General features: G+C 51.0%; 1 long non-coding RNA gene across 1 annotated transcript in view; it reads left to right on the top strand.

Moving 5' to 3' along the window:
* The first annotated feature begins 6,089 nt into the window (after positions 1-6,089).
* The window catches only part of LOC146871697 (uncharacterized), a 116,528-nt gene continuing 104,343 nt past the window's right edge, over positions 6,090-18,274 (top strand). The window contains exon 1 of the long non-coding RNA XR_014981041.1: positions 6,090-6,446. This is a non-coding gene — a long non-coding RNA (uncharacterized LOC146871697). The remainder of the gene's footprint in view (positions 6,447-18,274) is intronic.

The following is an 18,274-nucleotide window of genomic DNA, read 5'->3' as shown; positions in this document are numbered from 1 at the left end:
ATTACGCAACATACCCAGTCTTTCCGTGTCCCATAATGGCATAGCCTGCGTTATCTTTCCCTCCCATCCCAACGTCCGCTGTGCCCCAAACCATATTTGGATAGTGTGTGCCGTAGGGCCCGTGAGGTTGTGTCTCTTACTCTTGTTATATAGTGCCCCCATAACTCCACCCTCGCCCAGCAGCTGTCGATCCATTCGGTACGCTGGGTCATCTCCGGATGCGTGAAGCCATTGTTTTATAACTACAAGCTGTGAGGCCCAATAGTATATTTTTATGTTAGGGAGGGCGATGCCTCCGTCATAGCAGCTTCTTGTTAATTTATGAAGTGCTATTCGCGATGTTTTTCCCTCCCATAATAGACTGGTTACTTCAGCGTTTATCGCTGTAAAGTATGCGTGGGAAACTGGGAAAGGCGTGTTTTGTAATGCATACAGGAATCGGGGGAGTGCCATCATTTTGAAGAGGGACGCTCTTCCCAGTAGTGTCAGTGGCAAGGAACGCCAATGCTTGACGTCACAGCGGAGCCATGTAAGTGGCTGTGTGAGATTCTCTTTGATAAATCGTGTCCTGTCAGTTGTGACATATATCCCTAAGTATTTGAACCCTTCCTCTGCTATCTGTATCGTACATCCCCTTGGAAGTCGTGGTGGGGGACCCTGGAGTACGTAGAGGTGTGATTTCGCCCAGTTAATAGTATATCCGGAGGCCCGACCATACGATGTACATATGTCTAAGAGACAGTTGATCGAGCGCACTGGAGATGCTAAGTATAACAGGATGTCGTCCGCATAGAGGGATATGCGGTCTTCCTATCCCCGTGCCCATTTTAGGCCACGGATAACCGGATCTTGTCGTATCCAGGCCGCCAATGGTTCCATTACCAGCGCAAACAGAAGTGGTGAGAGGGGGCATCCCTGCCTCGTTCCCCGTCCCAATGGAAAGGTGGTCGATATATGGCCGTTTACTATGACCTGCGCCAGTTGGCATGTGTAAAGCAGTTTGATCCAGGCACACAACTTGGGACCAAATCCCACGTGTTGAAGGACTGCAAAAAGGAAGGGCCATTCCACCAGATCAAATGCCATTTTAGCATCTAGTGATAGGATGACGGCCTCCTCCTCTATAGTGGACTGGCGTGCAATGACACCATGTAGACGCCGCAGGTTAAGGGTGGTGTTGCGATTAGGCATAAATCCAGATTGGTCCGAGTGTATTACTGTGGCTAGATATGTCTGCAGTCTTGTTGCCAACACTTTTGATAAAATCTTTGCTTCAGCATTGATCAAGGAGATCGGTCTATAAGATGCGCATTCGTGCGGTGGTTAATGGGGTTTATGGATGGCCACTACAGTGGCTACTCTCTGATCTCTTGGTAGGATCCCCCTTTCTAAGCTATCAGTGTACATATTTAGTAAATGCGGTACAATCTGTGTTGTTGCTTTTTTATATAGCTCAATTGGTATTCCATTTGGTCCCATTGCCTTCCCTGGGTGTAGCACGGCTATTGCAGACGTCAGTTCCTCAGGAGGCAGATCTTTTTCAAGGGCTGCCACCGCGTACGGGGCTAGTTTGGGCATAGCTATATCTTTGAGGAAATCCAAATTGTCCTCTACAGTGTTTGTGGCTTCTGGGGTGTATATTGTCTGATAATGTACCGCGAAAGCCTCTGCTATTTGCCGAGGCTCCGTCGTATACGTGTCTTCATCCAATTGGATTTGTGCCACCCACCTATTGGCCCGCTCTTTTTATTCTAGCCATGCTAATAATTTACCCGCTTTATCTCCTAATTCGTATATAGTGTGCTGTGTTGCGGTGTGTCTGTTCCTCGCCATTTCCCAGACATAGGACTTATATTCCTGTTGTGCCAGTTGTACCTGGTGTGTTGTGTTTTCGTCAACATATAGCGCATGTTCCGCCTCTGCTCGGGACACCCTCTGCTCAAGACTATCAACCACTTTTTTCTGAATCTTTTTATGCTCTGTTACCAGCGAGATTGCCTGTCCTCGAAGGACCGTTTTGTAGGCTTCCCACAATATCGTCGGGGATGAAACTGTATTTTTGTTTTCCGCAAAATATTGTTTCGTTGTGAGGAGAAGCCCTTTAGCAATTGTTGGAACTTTGAGGTATCTGGGAGACAGCGGGAACATCCTACGTCTCTGAGGGGTAAAAGCTGCGTATGTGATAAGGACCGTGGAATGGTCAGAGATGCCTCTAGGGAGGTGTGTCACTGCTGCAACCCCTACCACTCCCGTCGCCAGCGTGAAAATATAGTCCAGTCTAGAAAGGCTATTGTGCACCCCTGAATGGAATGTATACTGTCGTTCTTTCGGACATCTGAGTCTCCATATATCTATTAGTCCGAGAGCCTCCGTGAATTCTAGTAGTTTAAGATTGGCAGTATTAGGGTCTCTAGGGGGCTGCCTGTCAATGGATGCGTCCATTGTCGCGTTAAAATCCCCTCCTATTATTAATTCACCGTGCGGAAGTGATAGGATGAATTCCCCCAATGCCCGAAAAGTAGTCTGGTGCAGTGTAGGAGGGATGTACACTGTCACTATGTTGTATACCTTCCCCTCTCATTGGCAGGTTATTGCCGCAAAACATCCCTGGTCGTCTTTGCGGGAGTCAGTTATTATCAATGGGAAACGTTTATTCACCAGTATACCCACTCCTCGTGAACCTGAGGTAAAGTCAGAGTGCACCACCATTTTGAAGCCCTACCTATCTAGGGCTCTACAAACCGAGCCTGTCAAATGCGATTCCTGGATCAGTGCCACAGCCGGACCTTTACGCTTGATGTATTGCAACACCAGCCCTCGTTTTATTCTATCACCTAATCCATTCACGTTCCAGGACAGTATTTTAAATAGTAGGTTGGGCGTTCGGGGAGTCTGTATGTTCGGTCCTGTTTCAGCCGTTGGGGTCTGAATTTGTGTCTTGTCTGTCATTTACTGCAGTATAAAACCGTAAAATGTATATCGTGCCCCCTATTGCAATGCCATGAATGCCATTTGTTATTATCCTATGTATCACAACAAAACCACTGATTAAACCAATAATAACCATTAGAAACTGTACCCATCCCTCCTCCCCCCCTCCCTGCCTCCCTGCCCGGCGGATTCAGAACTACCCGCCACCCCAACTCAGCAGAGCGCTTAGTCCCCATAACTTTATACTTGCGTAGGGGGAAGGGTCACTTCCTGCCGTTCAACCACCCCCGGGATATGCCGCAGTTCAGTGCGATAAACTTAGAGTTCTAAAGGCATGAGTCTCGTGCAGAGCTAATATATGCGGATTCACACGGCCGCCCGCCTCCAGCATCTCCTTCATCCGTCGCCTGTTCAGCATCTGTGAATCAGTCTAAAGTGCGTGTCTCATTCAGCTGTGTGATGTCGTTCACTTCTGGGCCCGTATCACCTGATAATTTTGATAGCTGCGACCTCTGTTTATGTGCAGGATCTGCACGTCTCAAGTCTTTTGCTGATCGCCATCCTTCCAACCAGTCAAATGCCTCTGTAGGCGTATTGAAGAACCACGTCTTCCCTTCCGCCTCTACACGCAATCTTGCTGGGTAGAGCATTGTGTATTTGAGTTCACGGCTGCGGAGTTCCTTTTTTACATCCAAGAATTCTCGACGTTGTTTAGTCACTGCAGCCGTGTAGTCTGGGTATATTGTTATAGTACCATTGTCCACTCTCGGGGGGGGCAGTGCGAGCCCACTGTAGGATGGCATCCTGGTCCCGAAAGTTGAATATTCTTGCCAGGATCGGCCGTGGCGGGGCTCCTGGTCGGGCCCTGCCCCCGGGCACCCGATGCGCCCTTTCCACGGAAAAGAAGTTGGACAAGCCACGAGGCTGCAGCTGGTCCATAATCAGTTTTTCAACGAAGAGATCTAGGGCCGGTCCCCGCACACTCTCCGGCACGCCCACCAGGCGTATGTTATTCCTTCTGGACCGTCCCTCCTGATCTTCCAGCTGTCAATCAATTGCTTCTGCACCATTTCCAATGCTTGTATCTGTTTTTTGAAGGCTGTCGTATCTTTGGTAAGAGTCCCTGTGGTTATTTCCACCTCTTTTACTCGTGCGCTCATTTTAGAGATGTCTGCGCGGAGCAGTGCGTCATCGGTCGAGATTGTTCCCATGGTTCCCTGCATCTGAGTCAACGCGGTCATCACATCTTTGAGAGTGATCTCCGGTGTGCCCCCGGGTGGCGGATCTGGGCTAGCGGCCGCCTGCGGTGACGGCGCATAAGTGCGCCCTTGATGATATGCGTACTTGTCCAATTTGTTGTGTGACATCGTGCGCTGCCCCCTGCCTCCCATTACAATCCAGTGGGCGAAAGCGAGACCCGGCACACCAGGTAATTCACCAATAAGGGGAGGGCCAGCAGTCGCCGCCGCATGCCACAAGGGGTTTTCTACGTGCGGCCTGTCGGTTTTACTGGCCCCTAACTGGTAGGTTTCGCGAGGCCTAGACAGCCTTGGCCTCCTCTGTCCGTTTTTGTAGTCTGTGATGTAGCAGATCTTCACCCGGCCGCCTCACATAGTCTTAAGCGTCTCCCCGGGTTGCCTTTGCTTGTCCCACACAACAGTCTCTTGGGGGGCCCCTCACCTTCATAGATATAGACACAGTGTATAGTTTTCTAAACCCAGGGGCCCAGGCATGCATCCCGCAACGTCATTTCTTATTTTCAGACATGCAGGGTCGCTTCTCCAGGCAGTGGCCTCTGTATGCAGCAGCGAGATGTGGGGAACGGCCGGCCTGTCTCCCTCTCCCAGCGTTTGTCCCCCGCGAGTCTCTCCCGCAATAGAGCTTGCCATGATAGGCCTGTATGCAGCACGTTCCCCCAGGCACCGCGGGGTCCTCCTCACCTCTCCTCCGATTTCCCCGGGGAAGTCGTCAGGCCTCCGTTCGCAGTTCCGCCCATGCAGCGGGCATGGAGTCCAGGCAGATGCAGCATGCGGGCCCCAGGGATCGGGATGGGTGTGCGATGGATCCTCAGAGTCTTCAGTGGCTCCTACGAATCGAGGCCCCGGCCTGCCCGCTGCCGCGAGTCCTCAGCCACTTTATCTCTGTCCATCCGGATATAGGGCGGAGCTGCCCCAGGGTATTACCCTGCGCCCCCGGGCCGCCACCGCCACACCGCCGCCAGATCCCACAAAGCGCAGGGGTCAGCGTCTGCAGGCGCGAGAGTTCCACACGTTCCAGCGCCTCCCGCAGCACACGCGAAATCGAGGCCCCGGTCCCTCCGCTGTCAACAGGCCTCAGTCTCTCCTTGACGTCGCGCCTCACCCAGATGTCCGCATGGGGTTGCAACTGCTCCCGATCGTCGCCGCGACCCTTCCAGGCCGCCTCCGCCGTATTGCCTCTCAGTTTTCACCGGATTTATGTCAGGATTGCTCGGCAGGTGGGTTTCAGGCACGGAGCTTCCCTAGGCTGCGGCCATCTTCGTTGGCTGCTGGCCACGCCCCCCCCAGAGATTATGTATTTAATGGGATTAGCCCCTCTCAAGATGGTAGCTGGTCTGGTAGCGGACCAGTAGTGGAGTCTCTCAGAACAGCTACAGTATCTTTAATTAAAACACAATATTGGAATCAGCTGGTACCTCTTCTCATGTATAAATCTGGAACCCCTAGCATCATCAATTCGTCAAAAAGTACAGAGAACAAGGGTGTGATTTGGTGCAGACACCATCAGTCAATATCTGTGATTTGTCATGATTTGTCACTTCTTGGCAGAGCTGTCCAACAATGAATTGTCCATTTTGCGTTCAATTAGGTTTTGAAGATGGGGAATTAAGTAGTCTTTTTGTCACTACTGCAAATATGACACGATTTGTAGCCTGTTATTGGAGCAACATGTGTGCTCTTTCATGTGTTTACTTTATAACACAGCATTACCCCCCCCCCCCTCCCCCCCCTCCCTTATGTCCTCGTCCCATTCATTAACAAAGTGCAGATAACCATCTCCAGACAGAAAAAAAGACCAGAGGAATGCTGGGACCCTAACCCCGCCCCTTCCACTGGGAGTATATAACCAGCACTTACCCAGCATTCTGCCTGTTCTTTTTTTCTGACTGTCGACAGAATTGTGCTGTGGATGCTGGTGCTGCTCCTGTTGGGCTTGGGTGGCTTTTCTCCTTGGAACTCCCCGTCCGGCTGCCTGGCTGTTCGGTTGGGGTGTCTGCTGTCCTGCCTCCTGGTCTGCTGGGCTTGCTTGGAGGCTGAGATCTTCACTGCCGGCTCTTGTTTGCCGGCTGGCCCTTTGCGGCTGGTGCGCCGGCCTCGACTCTCTTCCGGGTCGAGGGGCGCATCTTCCTGGGTCTTGACCGGGTGGAAGACGCGCCGGAGGTGCTTCCCTGGATGTGTCGGCCCGGACCTGGCGTCGTTCCTGGTGGGATGCCTTGGGCTGGAGTGGGAGGGGGCCTTGTTCCTGTCTCCTCCCGGGTGAGTACCGCATAGCAATGTCTGTTTTTCCCCTTCTTTTGCTGGGGGAATTGCCTCATCTGCATGGGGGAGTGTGTGAGTCAGTGGGCCAGCGTGGATGGCTGGCCTTCTGGCTATAGCACCTCAGGTGCCGGTATTTGTCTAGGGGCCTCCTCCGTGTGTGACTTCGGTCTCTGGGCAGCTTGTCTCTTCCGCTCCTTGACTTTCACCACGGTTCGCTGTGTCTCCCTGTTCCTGGATCCGGTGGGTTCATTGGTGGGGTCCATGTGTTTACCTACTGCATTCTCTGCCACGCTTGGTTGCGCTCCCCTTGCTTCTCTGGGGCTGCCCTGACTATTCTTTTGGACGTGACTTTGCTGGCGCTCGATTGTTTCAGGGGACTGCTTGCTTGGCCTGGATTGCTTCAGTGGGTGCTGGCCGCAGCCTTGTCGTTGGGGCTGGCTTCACCTGTAATCTGGTTCCTTCTGCAGTGCTACAAGGTATGGGGTTACTCCTGCTGCATCCCCCTTTCTGGTGCCTGCTTCTGTCAGTTGAGTGTGTCCTCCTATGGCGTGGCTGGTGTGCTGCCTCTGGTCCCTTCGGATCCTGTTCGCGCTTTTCCATTTCCCTTGGGATGTTTTTGTCTCTGGTACTTGTTGTGGCCTATGCACCGTCTTTCCTGTGATTCGGTGCCGTTTTTGTGGCTGGTGTGCGTTGCGCTCCTGCTCTTCTCTATTTAGTGTGCGGGGCGTCTGGGGTTCGGCCTCTGGTTGTCCGTTGGGGGCCATGGTGTCCTGGACCCCTCACCGCCTGTCTGTTGTCTGGTGGTATTTGCTGCCCCCGGTGTGCCTGGCACCCAGGCTGGTTGCTCCTCCTGCCCTGGTGTGGTGGCTGGTGGTGCGCCTTGGGCTGGGGTGTTGTTCATGTTTCCCGGGTGTGTTCCGTGTGGAGGTTCGCCTGTTTTGCTTCCTCTTTCCGGTAGTCCCTGGGAGTCTGGGGTTCGTGTCCTTTCTCTATGGGCCAGGCTATTTTTGGCTGGTGCTGTGTCCTGGTTGTTGGCGTCTGGTCTCCTCTCTTCTCCACGGTTCTCCCTATCAGGGATGTGCCTGGTACGGTTGCTTGCCCTAGTGTCTGTTTTCCGCCTCCAGTCTTTCCTCCCTGAGGGCTTCTGGTCTCAGGCGTTTGGTGGGGTTGGGCCTGGTTGGTGCCTGGGTGGGGGGGCCGCCTGGGCTTTACTGCTCCTGTGAGTTTTCTGCACCTGTCGGTCGCCTTCCTCGGCCCTGGGTCCTTGCCTGTGCACTCTCTGGGTTTCCTGGCATGTCACGCCGGTGTTTTTTTAGGCTGCCGCTGCTGCTTTGCTTCCTCGTGTCTGGTGGCCGCTGGTTCCTTTCTGTGCTGGGCCTGCTCCGCTTGTCGTTGCTAGCCTGTTCTTGCTCCTGGGGTGGTCTCTTCCTCCCTTGCGTGCACCCCTGGGCCTGCTCTTGCCAGCTGTTGTCTTCGTGGGCTTGGTTCACCCCTGGTTGGGTGCCCGCATTTCCTGCCTGGTTCTGCTGGGTTTTCTTTGGCTGGTTTTTGGCTCCGGGTTTTTGTTGTCTTCCCCGGCGCTCCTCCTTCCTTGGCCCTTCTTTTGTCCGGGGGTCATTCCGCCCTGTTTGCCCCTGGGCTGTACTTGGCCTTGTTCCTGCCTGTGTGGGGGCCTGGTATTCTGTGCTTCTGGGTTGGCGTGTCCGGGGTTGTCTCCGGTCGCTCCTGGTCTGCCGGCTGGTGGCTGGTTCCGCTTGGCCCTGCGGCTGTGCCTCCTTGGTTTCGCTGGCTGTGCTGTGGCTATTGTGCCGGCTCTGGGGTGTGTTTTGCCTGGCGTTCCCAGTCCCCTTTCCTGGTGCTGGTGTCCTGGCTTGTGTGCTCCCTGCCTGTTGGTTGGCTGGTCCCTCTTCTGTCGGGTCCCGGTGCTTGCTCCCCTGGGGTGTTTCTGCCGTTTTGGCTTCGTGGTTCAGTCTGGGCCTGTCTTTGCCTGTCCACCCGCTACCGTCTTCCCTACGTGCTCCCCTGGGTCCTGCTCCCAGTGTGAGTCTTTCGGTCGGCGTGCCCCCTGCCTTCCCCTGTCTGGGTGCGGTCCTGTGGTGTTTTTCTTGCCACTTTTGGTGTCTGCCCTCCTTGCTGCTGGTTGTCCGGGGCCTGGTGCTGCTTGTGCCTCTGGCTTCTCTGCTTCCTCCGGTTCCCGGTCTGTTGTTTCTCTGCCAGCGGCTATGTTTTTCTTTGGCTGTTGCCCCTCTTTTTTCGTCTGACCTGCTGCGTGGCCTGGTGGTTCTGTGCCGGCGGTGTCTGTTGCCCTCCCTGCCCTTTGCTTCAGTCTGTGCACTGCATGGGCTTCTCCCGGGTGTGGGTTGGGCCGCGGGGTCCTCATGCCTGGGTGGGTCGCTTGGCTTCGGCCCTGGCTTCCTGGTTCCTTTTTGCATCTGTTGCAGCTGGTTGGGTCTGTTTTCTTGTACTCTGCCCTGGGTTTTTTTCCCCTTCTCCTGCCCGCCCTTGGTGCGTGCTGGGCCATGGTGTTTGTGTGCCTGTGCGGTCTGTTTGGGCTTTCGTCCTGGCTTCTGTTGCCTCTCTGGCTTGGCTGGTTTTTGGGGGTTCCTTTTCCCTCCCCTTGGGGTTGAGGGTTTCTGGGTTGTGGCTGTTGGTCCTGTCCCGCCCCTTCCAGGCCTGAGCGGTTCCGAGTTGTTGGTCCCTGGTCTTTGCTGGCCCCTCTGTTGTTGGTCAGCTGTCTTCCTGGTCTCTCTGGGGGCGTCTCTGGTTGGCTTGTTCTTCTGCCATTGCTGTGTGCCCTTGTCTTTGTGGCCTTTGGGGTTGGCCTCCCTTGCCTCTGCTGCTCGGGGGTTTCGTGTCTGGCCCTGGTTCGGTTGCGGCCTGGTTCCCTGTGGGGTATTTGGCCTCCTGGGGTTGTGGTCTCTGGCTCTTTCCCTGTCCTTTTCTGTTTGGTTGGGGTCTGGTTGTCTTGTCCTCCGGGTTGGTCTTTTGTTCTTTCGGAGGGTGGTTTCTGTTGGGGTCGGGGGCCTGCTCCCTGCTGGCTCTGTGGACCTTGTGGGGCGCCATTCCTGGGGTTGTATTCCTGTTTCCCCGGCTTCTTGTGTGTGCTTTGGCCTTTGCTGGCTGTTGGCCTGCTCCTGGGCTCTCTGTGTGGCTCTGTGTTATAATCTATTACTTGATTAGTGCATCCTACCTATTGATGTCCTCTGTCTTGCTGCTCAGCCTATGGTGATGTCATCGGAATGTTTGGAGTGTTTGAGTTGGTGAGTCAGTTGGAATGGATGGGCTGAGCAGCAAGGAGGCTGCTCCTGGTTGGGCCTAATATGGATCTAACTTGTTTCCTGTAACCAACCAACAAGGAAGTAATCTTATGAATAAATCTACTATCCTGTTCAACATCACTCAGCCTATGTACCCTTCTTCTTTGTAACACTCTGCCTCCCGGGCTCGCTGCCTGTGGTTGTCGTCTGGCAGCTCTGGTGGTTGGTGCTGGCCGTTCTTTTCTGGGGCCTGGTCCTCCTCTGAGGGGTTTTCAGGTGTTTTGTCCTCTGGGCTCTCTGGGGGACGGTTTGTTCTGGTTCGGGGGGTGGGGCCCGGGGCCTGGCCAGTGCTTTCCTCCTTCCTGGTTTGGTCTGGGTGGTCCTGCCCTTGGGTGACCTTTTGGGTTGTGCCTGCGCCCTGTTTGCTGGCCCTGGCCTCTTTCCTTTTTCTTGTTCCTGTGTAGCTGGAGCTTGGTCTGTCTGTGCTGCCGCCAGGTCCTCTGTGCCTCCCTGATGGAGCTGGGTTTGTCGGCCTTTGTCTGGTTGGTTCCCTTGGCCGGGTCTGTTGGGGCTTCCTCTTCTCTGATCTGCTGCGGTCCCGGTTGTCGGTTGCTTTGATGCCTGTTTCCCTTCTGGGGCTTTTGCTTCTGAGGTCTCTTTGGGGTGCCTCCTTTTTCGGTTTTCTTTTTTGGCCTGGTCGTCTTTTTGTAGCGTGCTTTCCTCCATTTGGTGGGTTGGAGTTTGCCTTTGGTTGGCTTGGGTGCTCTATTTCCGTTTTCTCTGGTTGCCTGTCTCCTTGTTGTAGCTGTCGCCTTCTGTTTTCCTTGGTCCTGGTTTCTGGTCCTTGGTTTTGTCCCTGCTAGCCTGTTCTGGCTTGCTGCCCTGTTGAGCCGCTGGGGTTCTTCTCCTTCTGTGGCATCCTTGCTGTCCTTTTGTTGTGGGCGGCCTCTGTTGGTGTTTTTGTTTGGCGTTTTCTCCCCCTTCCTTGTTCGCTCGGGCGGAGGGGCTCATGGTGTGTGCTGGCTGCCCTCTGTGGGTTGTCCTCTTCTTCGGCTTGGTTGTCTCCAGTTTGCTTGGTGGGTGCGTTCCTGCTTTGGTGGGGTGCTTTCCTGTCTGGGTGCTCTGCCTGTTGTTTCCTTTGGTTCCCCCTTTTTACTTCCCTTGAATTGCTTCCTTTTGGTGTGGTTTCCTGGGTGTGCTTGTAGGTTTGGAAGGCCGACTTTTCTGCTTCGGTATTCTCCACTTTGTTAATGAATGGGACGAGGACATAAGGGACCTGGGGGTAATGTTCTATTACTTACCAGTAATCTTCATTAATCTGGGTCCCGTTGTCCTCGTCCCATTCATACACCCCGCCCTCCCTCCCGGACGGCCAGCCTTCCTGTGGAGGCTTGGTGGTTCCGGCGGAATGCTGGGTAAGTGCTGGTTATGTACTCCCAGTGGAAGGGGCGGGTTAGGGTCCCAGCATTCCTCTGGTCTTTTTTTCTGTCCGGAGATGGTTATCTCCACTTTGTAAATGAATGGGACGAGGACAACGGGACCCGGAGTAATGAAGATTACCCGTAAGTAATAGAGCAGTACTTTGTTGTGTTTAAGAAGTGCTTGCTGTTTTGATGCACTCGCCTGTGACAGTGCTATTCACTACTCAGCCTTGCATGTTCATTTATTTAATATACAGTATTAATATGTGGGATTTGGTGCTTTCTTTGTTCATAAAGTGAAAACACGCACACAGACAGATGTAACAAATACTGGCCCTTTATATTTTGCCGTATGTGCCTCTTACGTTCACCATTTATAGTGGAAACGTCATCTTTTTACTCCTTTTAATTACCCTCTACTTTCAAGGTACACCTTAATTCCGAAGATTGTCTAATCAGCAAAGGGGCCCTACTCCAAGCCCCTGTGCTGGTGTGGTCCAAGATATTTCATTGTGGGATTTCTTTCCAGGTCAGCTGGAGGCAACATACCAAACACTTCCTCTAACAAAAGGCAGTCCTGTTGGCTTTGTCAATATTTATTCTATGTCCATCTTTCTACTTAGGAAGAACCTCTTGTTTGTTTATGTGGCTGGCATAGGTCCCACCACACTCCGTTGGGGTCTTTTAATTGGTTTTGCACAGAGGATGCCAGAAAGCTGCACTGAGGAAGGTCCCTTAGATCCCAATGCCTGCATCCGGTTCCCATGGTGATCCATCAGCTCACCTCATGTTGTGGTGTTCATAACGTGAGAAGGGGATCAGCCGACCTTTCTCTTCAAAGACCGCAGTGAAAGGGCCGTGTGTCCGGACCAAGGGCACACGCTGCGAAGCAGAGCTCGGCCTATAACTGACGACCCCGTGACTGCTGCTGGGGGGGATAGCCGTGGCTGTGTCTACGATAACAAGACAGGGCTAGAGGGGGCTGGCCCAGAGGGGAACCAGGATGGACAGTGGAAGAGATGAACCTGATATTTAATTGCCTTTTCCCGCCTTTGATAGGCCATTTCCAAAGACACCGACCTGAAGTCGCTTCGTCGGTGGAGGCCAATGCGGGCCCCGGGGGAAGTGAAGGTCGCAGACCAGTCTTCCCCCGGGGTATTCGCGCAACGACCGGAAGGACATGGTGGGGGTGGGGTTATAGGAAGGAAGGGGGTGGGAGTTGGGAGGGTATATGTGTCAGGAGAGGAGTATCCGGCCTCTTCCTGACACCTGAGCACCACCGGGAGGGAGAAAAAAGTTTGTCCGCCCACCCACCCTACAGACGTTAAGCGAAGGTTTGGGATAGATTTGGGCTAAGCGAGCCAGTTTAGGGCAGGTTGCAGAGTAGAGGCGTCACGGTACTTTGGAGGGGTGGGTAGTCACATACGGGCGGATCCACCCCTGGGGGGGGGAGAACGGTACACAGGTGACTGATAGCGGGCACGGGAAGCAATGACCAATGAAGGAAATTACACAGAGGATGCTTGGAGGGCAAGTGAAGGTGAGAATGGGGAGAGGAAGGAGGTCACCGAGTGAATGGGGGAAGAGTAACAGGTGAGATGGTTTTGAGAATGGATGAAAGGAGAATGAGTCGGTATGGGATGGGGAAAGTATATTTATTGCAGTTATGTACTGGTATGGGATGGGGAAAGTATATTTATTGCAGTTATGTACTGTTGAATAAAGTCTAAATCATTGCAACCATGTCCTAATAAAATGGCCTTTTACGCTTCAAGTAACAGCGTGGAGTGTGGTTCTTGCGCGATTCTGTCCGTGCGGATGGAAAAGAGAACCAAGGTGCTACATCTTGCCGGCGGAGGGCGCTACAAGAGCCTCTTTCTACCCTGGCACTGGACCTGGTAGGACAAGGCCTGCCTAAAAATATCTCCACCGCCGGCAGAGATCTGTCAAAGGCCGATTCCTGGCTCCGAGATGGCCGCTCAAGGGACTGGATACCGCCGCTGTTGTCCTTCTCCACGCACGACAAGTAGCCGTTTGCTCGTCAGAAAACAATCATTAGACACGTTCTGGTTGTCGAGTAGCGGCTGCAGTTGAGAATCGCAGACACCACGTACTCTAAAGTCTGTTTTTAAGCCTTTCAATTATTCGAAATATGAAAACAGTGCAACCGTGTGAGTGTTGCTGCATGGGGGTAACATCCCTGGGACACAGTGACGACAAAAGCTGGCAAGGTGGAGTGACAAGCCAGAGGCAGCGGAGAGACCCTACGGTAGAGCAGAGTAATACGTCCGTGGGGTTGCAGCGCTTCTCTGACTTCAGACTCTAGGTGTGGAGTTCCTGGTCTTCACCGACTGTAGTGCAGACCCAATTCATTGAGGGAACTGAGTGACTGTGTTATGATGGAATCTTACCTGTTGTGTTCTGTTTTAGAATGTAAGGCTGATGACACTCTGGGGGAGTCCGTTGCTGTTGGCCTCTTGAGGTGGTCTGACGCCAGGTTGTGCTTTCCAGTAAATCTTATCTTCAGTCCTACTTGGAGCCCTGTGCTCTTTGTACGATTTGTCACCACATTTTTGGCGACGAGGATGGGATTGAAAAGATTTACTGGAAAGTACAACCTGACGTCAGACCACCTCAAGTGGCCAGTAGCAACGGACTCCCCCAGAGTGTCATCAGCCTTACATTCTAAAACAGAACACAACAGGTAAGATTCCATCATAACAGATTGCATGACCAGCACCGGGTATGGATGCGAGGAGTAAGGTATGCATGGGACTCTACTGCAACAGCCACCAGGCTCAGAATCACCCAAAACAGGAAATAGGCATGGACGTGAGAGCATAGGAACTGACCCCAGCAGGGCTGAGGTGAAGGAAACTGCTACCAAGTATAAAGGTGGGCGAGCCAAAAAAGGACCAAGGAAGCCAGAGCCTACTTGGTTCTCAGGCCTGGTGCACGAATCGAGCCATGAAAATCTGAGTATAAATCACGCTACAAACATTGGTCTCTTTTAGATTTAAACTGTTATTGTTAAACATGTGGGAGCTTTTCACCGTAGTCCATTAGATTATATGAATGCATGATGTGGACATTTATTAACAGTAATAGTTTTTAAACATGAACGTAGAAACATTCCTGTCCCCGCCCTGTCAACTTTGCCATTGGTGAATTGAGATGCAAATCCTTTGCCTCGTGTACCCGATCTGGTCCTGAATGCTTATTATGGATGAAGCAAAGTTAGGACCGTTTAAATCAAATGCAAGAGGTTTTTGTACAGTGGACAGGTTTTTGAGGGTCCTCTCGTGTGATAATGAAGGACATGCATAGCCAAAGCCATTAGGTTTGCCATTAGCTTTGTTAACTGTTTTAACCCATACTGTGCAGCATAGCAGAGTAAGAAAAAAAAGCAAGACCCAGCCAACTGTGTCATTTTGTAGATTTGCACCCCACACATGCATCTGCACAACTTGGCAGCACCTACAAAATGACGCAGCCGCATTTCTTTTTCTTTGGTCGATCCCAGTAGGATCAGCCAATAAAATGAAAATAATGTTTGTTTGTTTTTAAGTGCGGGTGGGAAGGAGAAACTTGGAGGGTGGGGAGATTGGAAGCAGCAGGGAAGGCGGGGAAGGGGAGGAGAAGCAGTGGGTGAGAGACTAATGTGGAGTGGGTGGGCATGCATAGGGTAGGGAGAAGAAATAGTAAGTGCAACATGAAGTGGCAGACTTGACCCTCGTGACAGACAGCAACACAGAGTGCAGGGGGAGAGACATACACGAGGGAGACAGCTTGAAGATACAGAGGATATGCTCCATGGGAGGGAGAAACACTATACTGACAAACTGGGACAGGAGTAAGAGGCAGGGAAATGAAAGTGACAGGAAAGCCAACCAATGGTAAGCAATGGGTGGCCTTCAAGCCCCTGTATGTTTTTGGTAAGCCACAGTATGTCTTTCGCAGTCAGACAGCTGGGTTGTCTGTTGGGTTTAACTTTAAAAGGAGGCCCAGTGAAATAAAGTATTTGTTGATCACACAGTATTGTCACGCATGGAAGCCAGGATTGATCCCAGGTTTCCTTGGTTCACATTGCACAATTCAGCCATTATATGGGTGTCTCTCTCGCTCTCTCTCTCTGTCTGTCTTTCTCTCCCATTTTTACATCAAACGTTAATGTTTTGTCTTTCACTCTTAGTGCATGAGCATGTGTGACGGACAGGATATATGTAATATAGCTCTGCTCGTTGTGGGTCCAATAAGACCAGTGGTCGAAGTGGGCAGGATCGGCAGGGCACGGCGTGCCCCTACTTCTTTAATTCTAATGATTCCGTTCCCCTACTTTTTTATTCTGAAAATGCGTCCCAGGACGCAAGAATTCGCCACCGCCTATAAATAAAGCTCGGCGTTCCTGGCATTCGTAACCGGCGGGACGGCAGAGAAGTAACAGGACTCTGTCTTTTCCTTCTTGCCCAGAGAAGAAAAAGACAGTGTCCACTTCTGCTCTGCCGCTTCAGCTGCCCCCCACACTCTTTCCTTCTTCCCTCTCTTTCTGTCTAGCAGTTCTTCTCTTACTGAAAACCGTGACTTCAAGACGGGGTTCTCACTCTCTTTCCTCTCCTTTCTTTTATTTGCCCCCCTGTGAAATGGATCCAAAAAAGAAAAACACTTTTGCTGGAAATGTCGTATTTTTCCGACATTTTAATTCCAAAGTGCAGCATCAGGAAAAAAAGGTTAAAAATATGAAAAATAACTAAATAAAGTAAGAGTGGGAGCAAACTGGCCAGATTGATTTAATTCACACCCAAACACATTAGCGCCACTTTTACAGAGTTTGCCAGTGAAGCGCTATTTTTGTTTTCTTGTCTTTGTTTTCCCTGGCTTGCAACTAGTGCACTAAACCTGGAGGTACTACAATGTGTGGATTGGAAAACAAAATGTGTACTGCGGCTCTGCGTTCAGGGATGTCGTCTTTTTCCCATACTGCTTACGTTTTGTAAGGAGATAAGCAATGGACATTGAAATGGCTCAATTCAGGGCCCTGTAGTCATTCCTTAACTTTTCAGGCAAAAGCACTCACTGATTTCTGAATAGTGAGTGTAAAAGCGTTAAGGTAACCATGTTGTTCCTGCTTACATTTCACATAGTTTGCTAAATTTTTCATTCCCTATGAGTGTTTGCTTTTTCCAGGATGTTGTTACTGTTTTTTTGTAGGCCGCATATTACTCTTGTCTAGTACGTAATTTAAATTGAGCCGCATCCAGGTCTTTATAGCTGGCAACAATTGGGTTGTAGTTCAAGGCAGTGTGAGTTTTCCTCAGTGGGGCAGTATGGTGTTCACTGGGGACGAGGATGTGGCACTATGGCCAGAGCTGCTGAATTTGTAACTGGAGACCCAGGTTCAACCTTAATAACCAGTCCACCAGACCACTCTCCTGAGAGAGCACAATCCCATGCTAGACCTTAGAAGGCTTTGCAAAACATTAGAAGCCCTAGTGTCTTAGCACCAGCAGGTGGACCCTAGCATGACAAGTGTAGGTTAACCTTCAAGACTTGTCCACCGCAATCCATACTGAAGTTCACCTCCAGTCTTGCGGGCAGGCCTATGCAGCAGCACACTCTAGAGCAACAGTGACTCTGTCACTGAGGTCACAGGACCCTTGAGAAGGGCCAGCTCTAGGGCGGTGCAACCGGTGTGACCGCACCGGGTGCTGACTTTGAGTGGAGGTATTATGTTTGCTGTATATTAAGGTTTTTAAAGCACTTGCTGCCTCCTTCTTGGCCTCCAGCAATTTTCAGCAACAATAAAAATGGCACGATGACTCTGGTGATTAATGTTCTTCCTAGAATTTTGTTTAGTGGAAGTTTTGATTCATGGAAAGGTATCTCAGAGGGTTAATGTGCCTGCTGCAAAGAACATGTACCATGCAGATCACAAAGTGCACATAATGTAAATAGGTCAGTGGGCTACTGCGTTTGTCAGAGAGCCTTTAGTCATTTGCAGTTTGTACATTAAAATCCTAACATAGAACAGTAAGCTATTAACTGTCAGCTCAGAGCTGCATACAAACTGCAAGGTATAAATTAGAGCGTTATGTGCTTTTTCCCCAGTTTTTGATTATCCTAATGTTGCAAAAAGTGTTCTTTTGGACAGAAATCAGTTCTGATTTTTTAAGAGAACCCCCAACCATGGTATTACGTTTTAAATTCTGAGTTTGTGTTTCTCCAGACCAATCACTATTAAACTATACAGCATACTAGTATGGTTGCCATGTGACTCCTACACCTTGTAGTCCTTAGAATTATGTAACATTTTCTATACAGTGATTTGCACACATATTGATTGTCTCTGTGTAATGTGTGTGATGCAAAGTGCTCTGACACCCTACAATGGTATGAGTGGTGCTGTAACTCAAATTAAATGCATCTGAGAGAGAATGTGGTTATGGAGACTTGAGGGGCACTGTTAAAGGGTGGTAGTGAGGGAATCCATGGCAGAGGAGGTCATTGGGGGGCACTAACGAACATTAATGCACAGGGCACCACCAGTGCTAAGGCCGGCCCTGCCCTAGAGGCCAGTCTGCCTCACCCATAGGTACCTCCATTGGCCTTGTTTCAGCAGTAGTAGCTGCAACTCACCAGGGATTGGCAATGCAGGATTTGCATGCACAGCAAACTAAGTTTGCAAACTTCACAGTCTCTCTGCTTCATTCACAAGCACTTTTAACATGTGCTGCCTGCTGTGGGGCCACTGGAATCAATTATGCAGTAAAGGAGGACAAAATTATGCCGCAGTGTTGACTAAATTATGCATTTAAAAAAAGGCTGCAGCGTAATGCAGTATATTTTCTTATATTTTATTATTTTGACATTTGTACACATGCTAACAGTCCCTGGAAAGATTTTGCCTTATTTGTACCAATGTAACATACACATGCAGCAGTGAGAAAGGTGATCAGTCAACCTTTGCAAGGTGCCCTCAACTTCACGGCAACACAAGTTACTTTTTTTTATTAGGTTTTGATACGTTTGAGCTACAAACAATTTAAATGGCCAGATCATGCAAGCAGAACTTGCATTATGAGGAAAATATGGCAGAGCCATAATTATATAGAGAACATTTGCAAACTAGGATATTTTGCCATACATGTTT

This window comes from Triturus cristatus, chromosome 1_1 (assembly GCF_964204655.1).
Source record: "Triturus cristatus chromosome 1_1, aTriCri1.1, whole genome shotgun sequence".
Lineage (NCBI taxonomy): Eukaryota > Metazoa > Chordata > Amphibia > Caudata > Salamandridae > Triturus > Triturus cristatus.
This window is presented reverse-complemented; position numbering and strand designations above follow the sequence as displayed.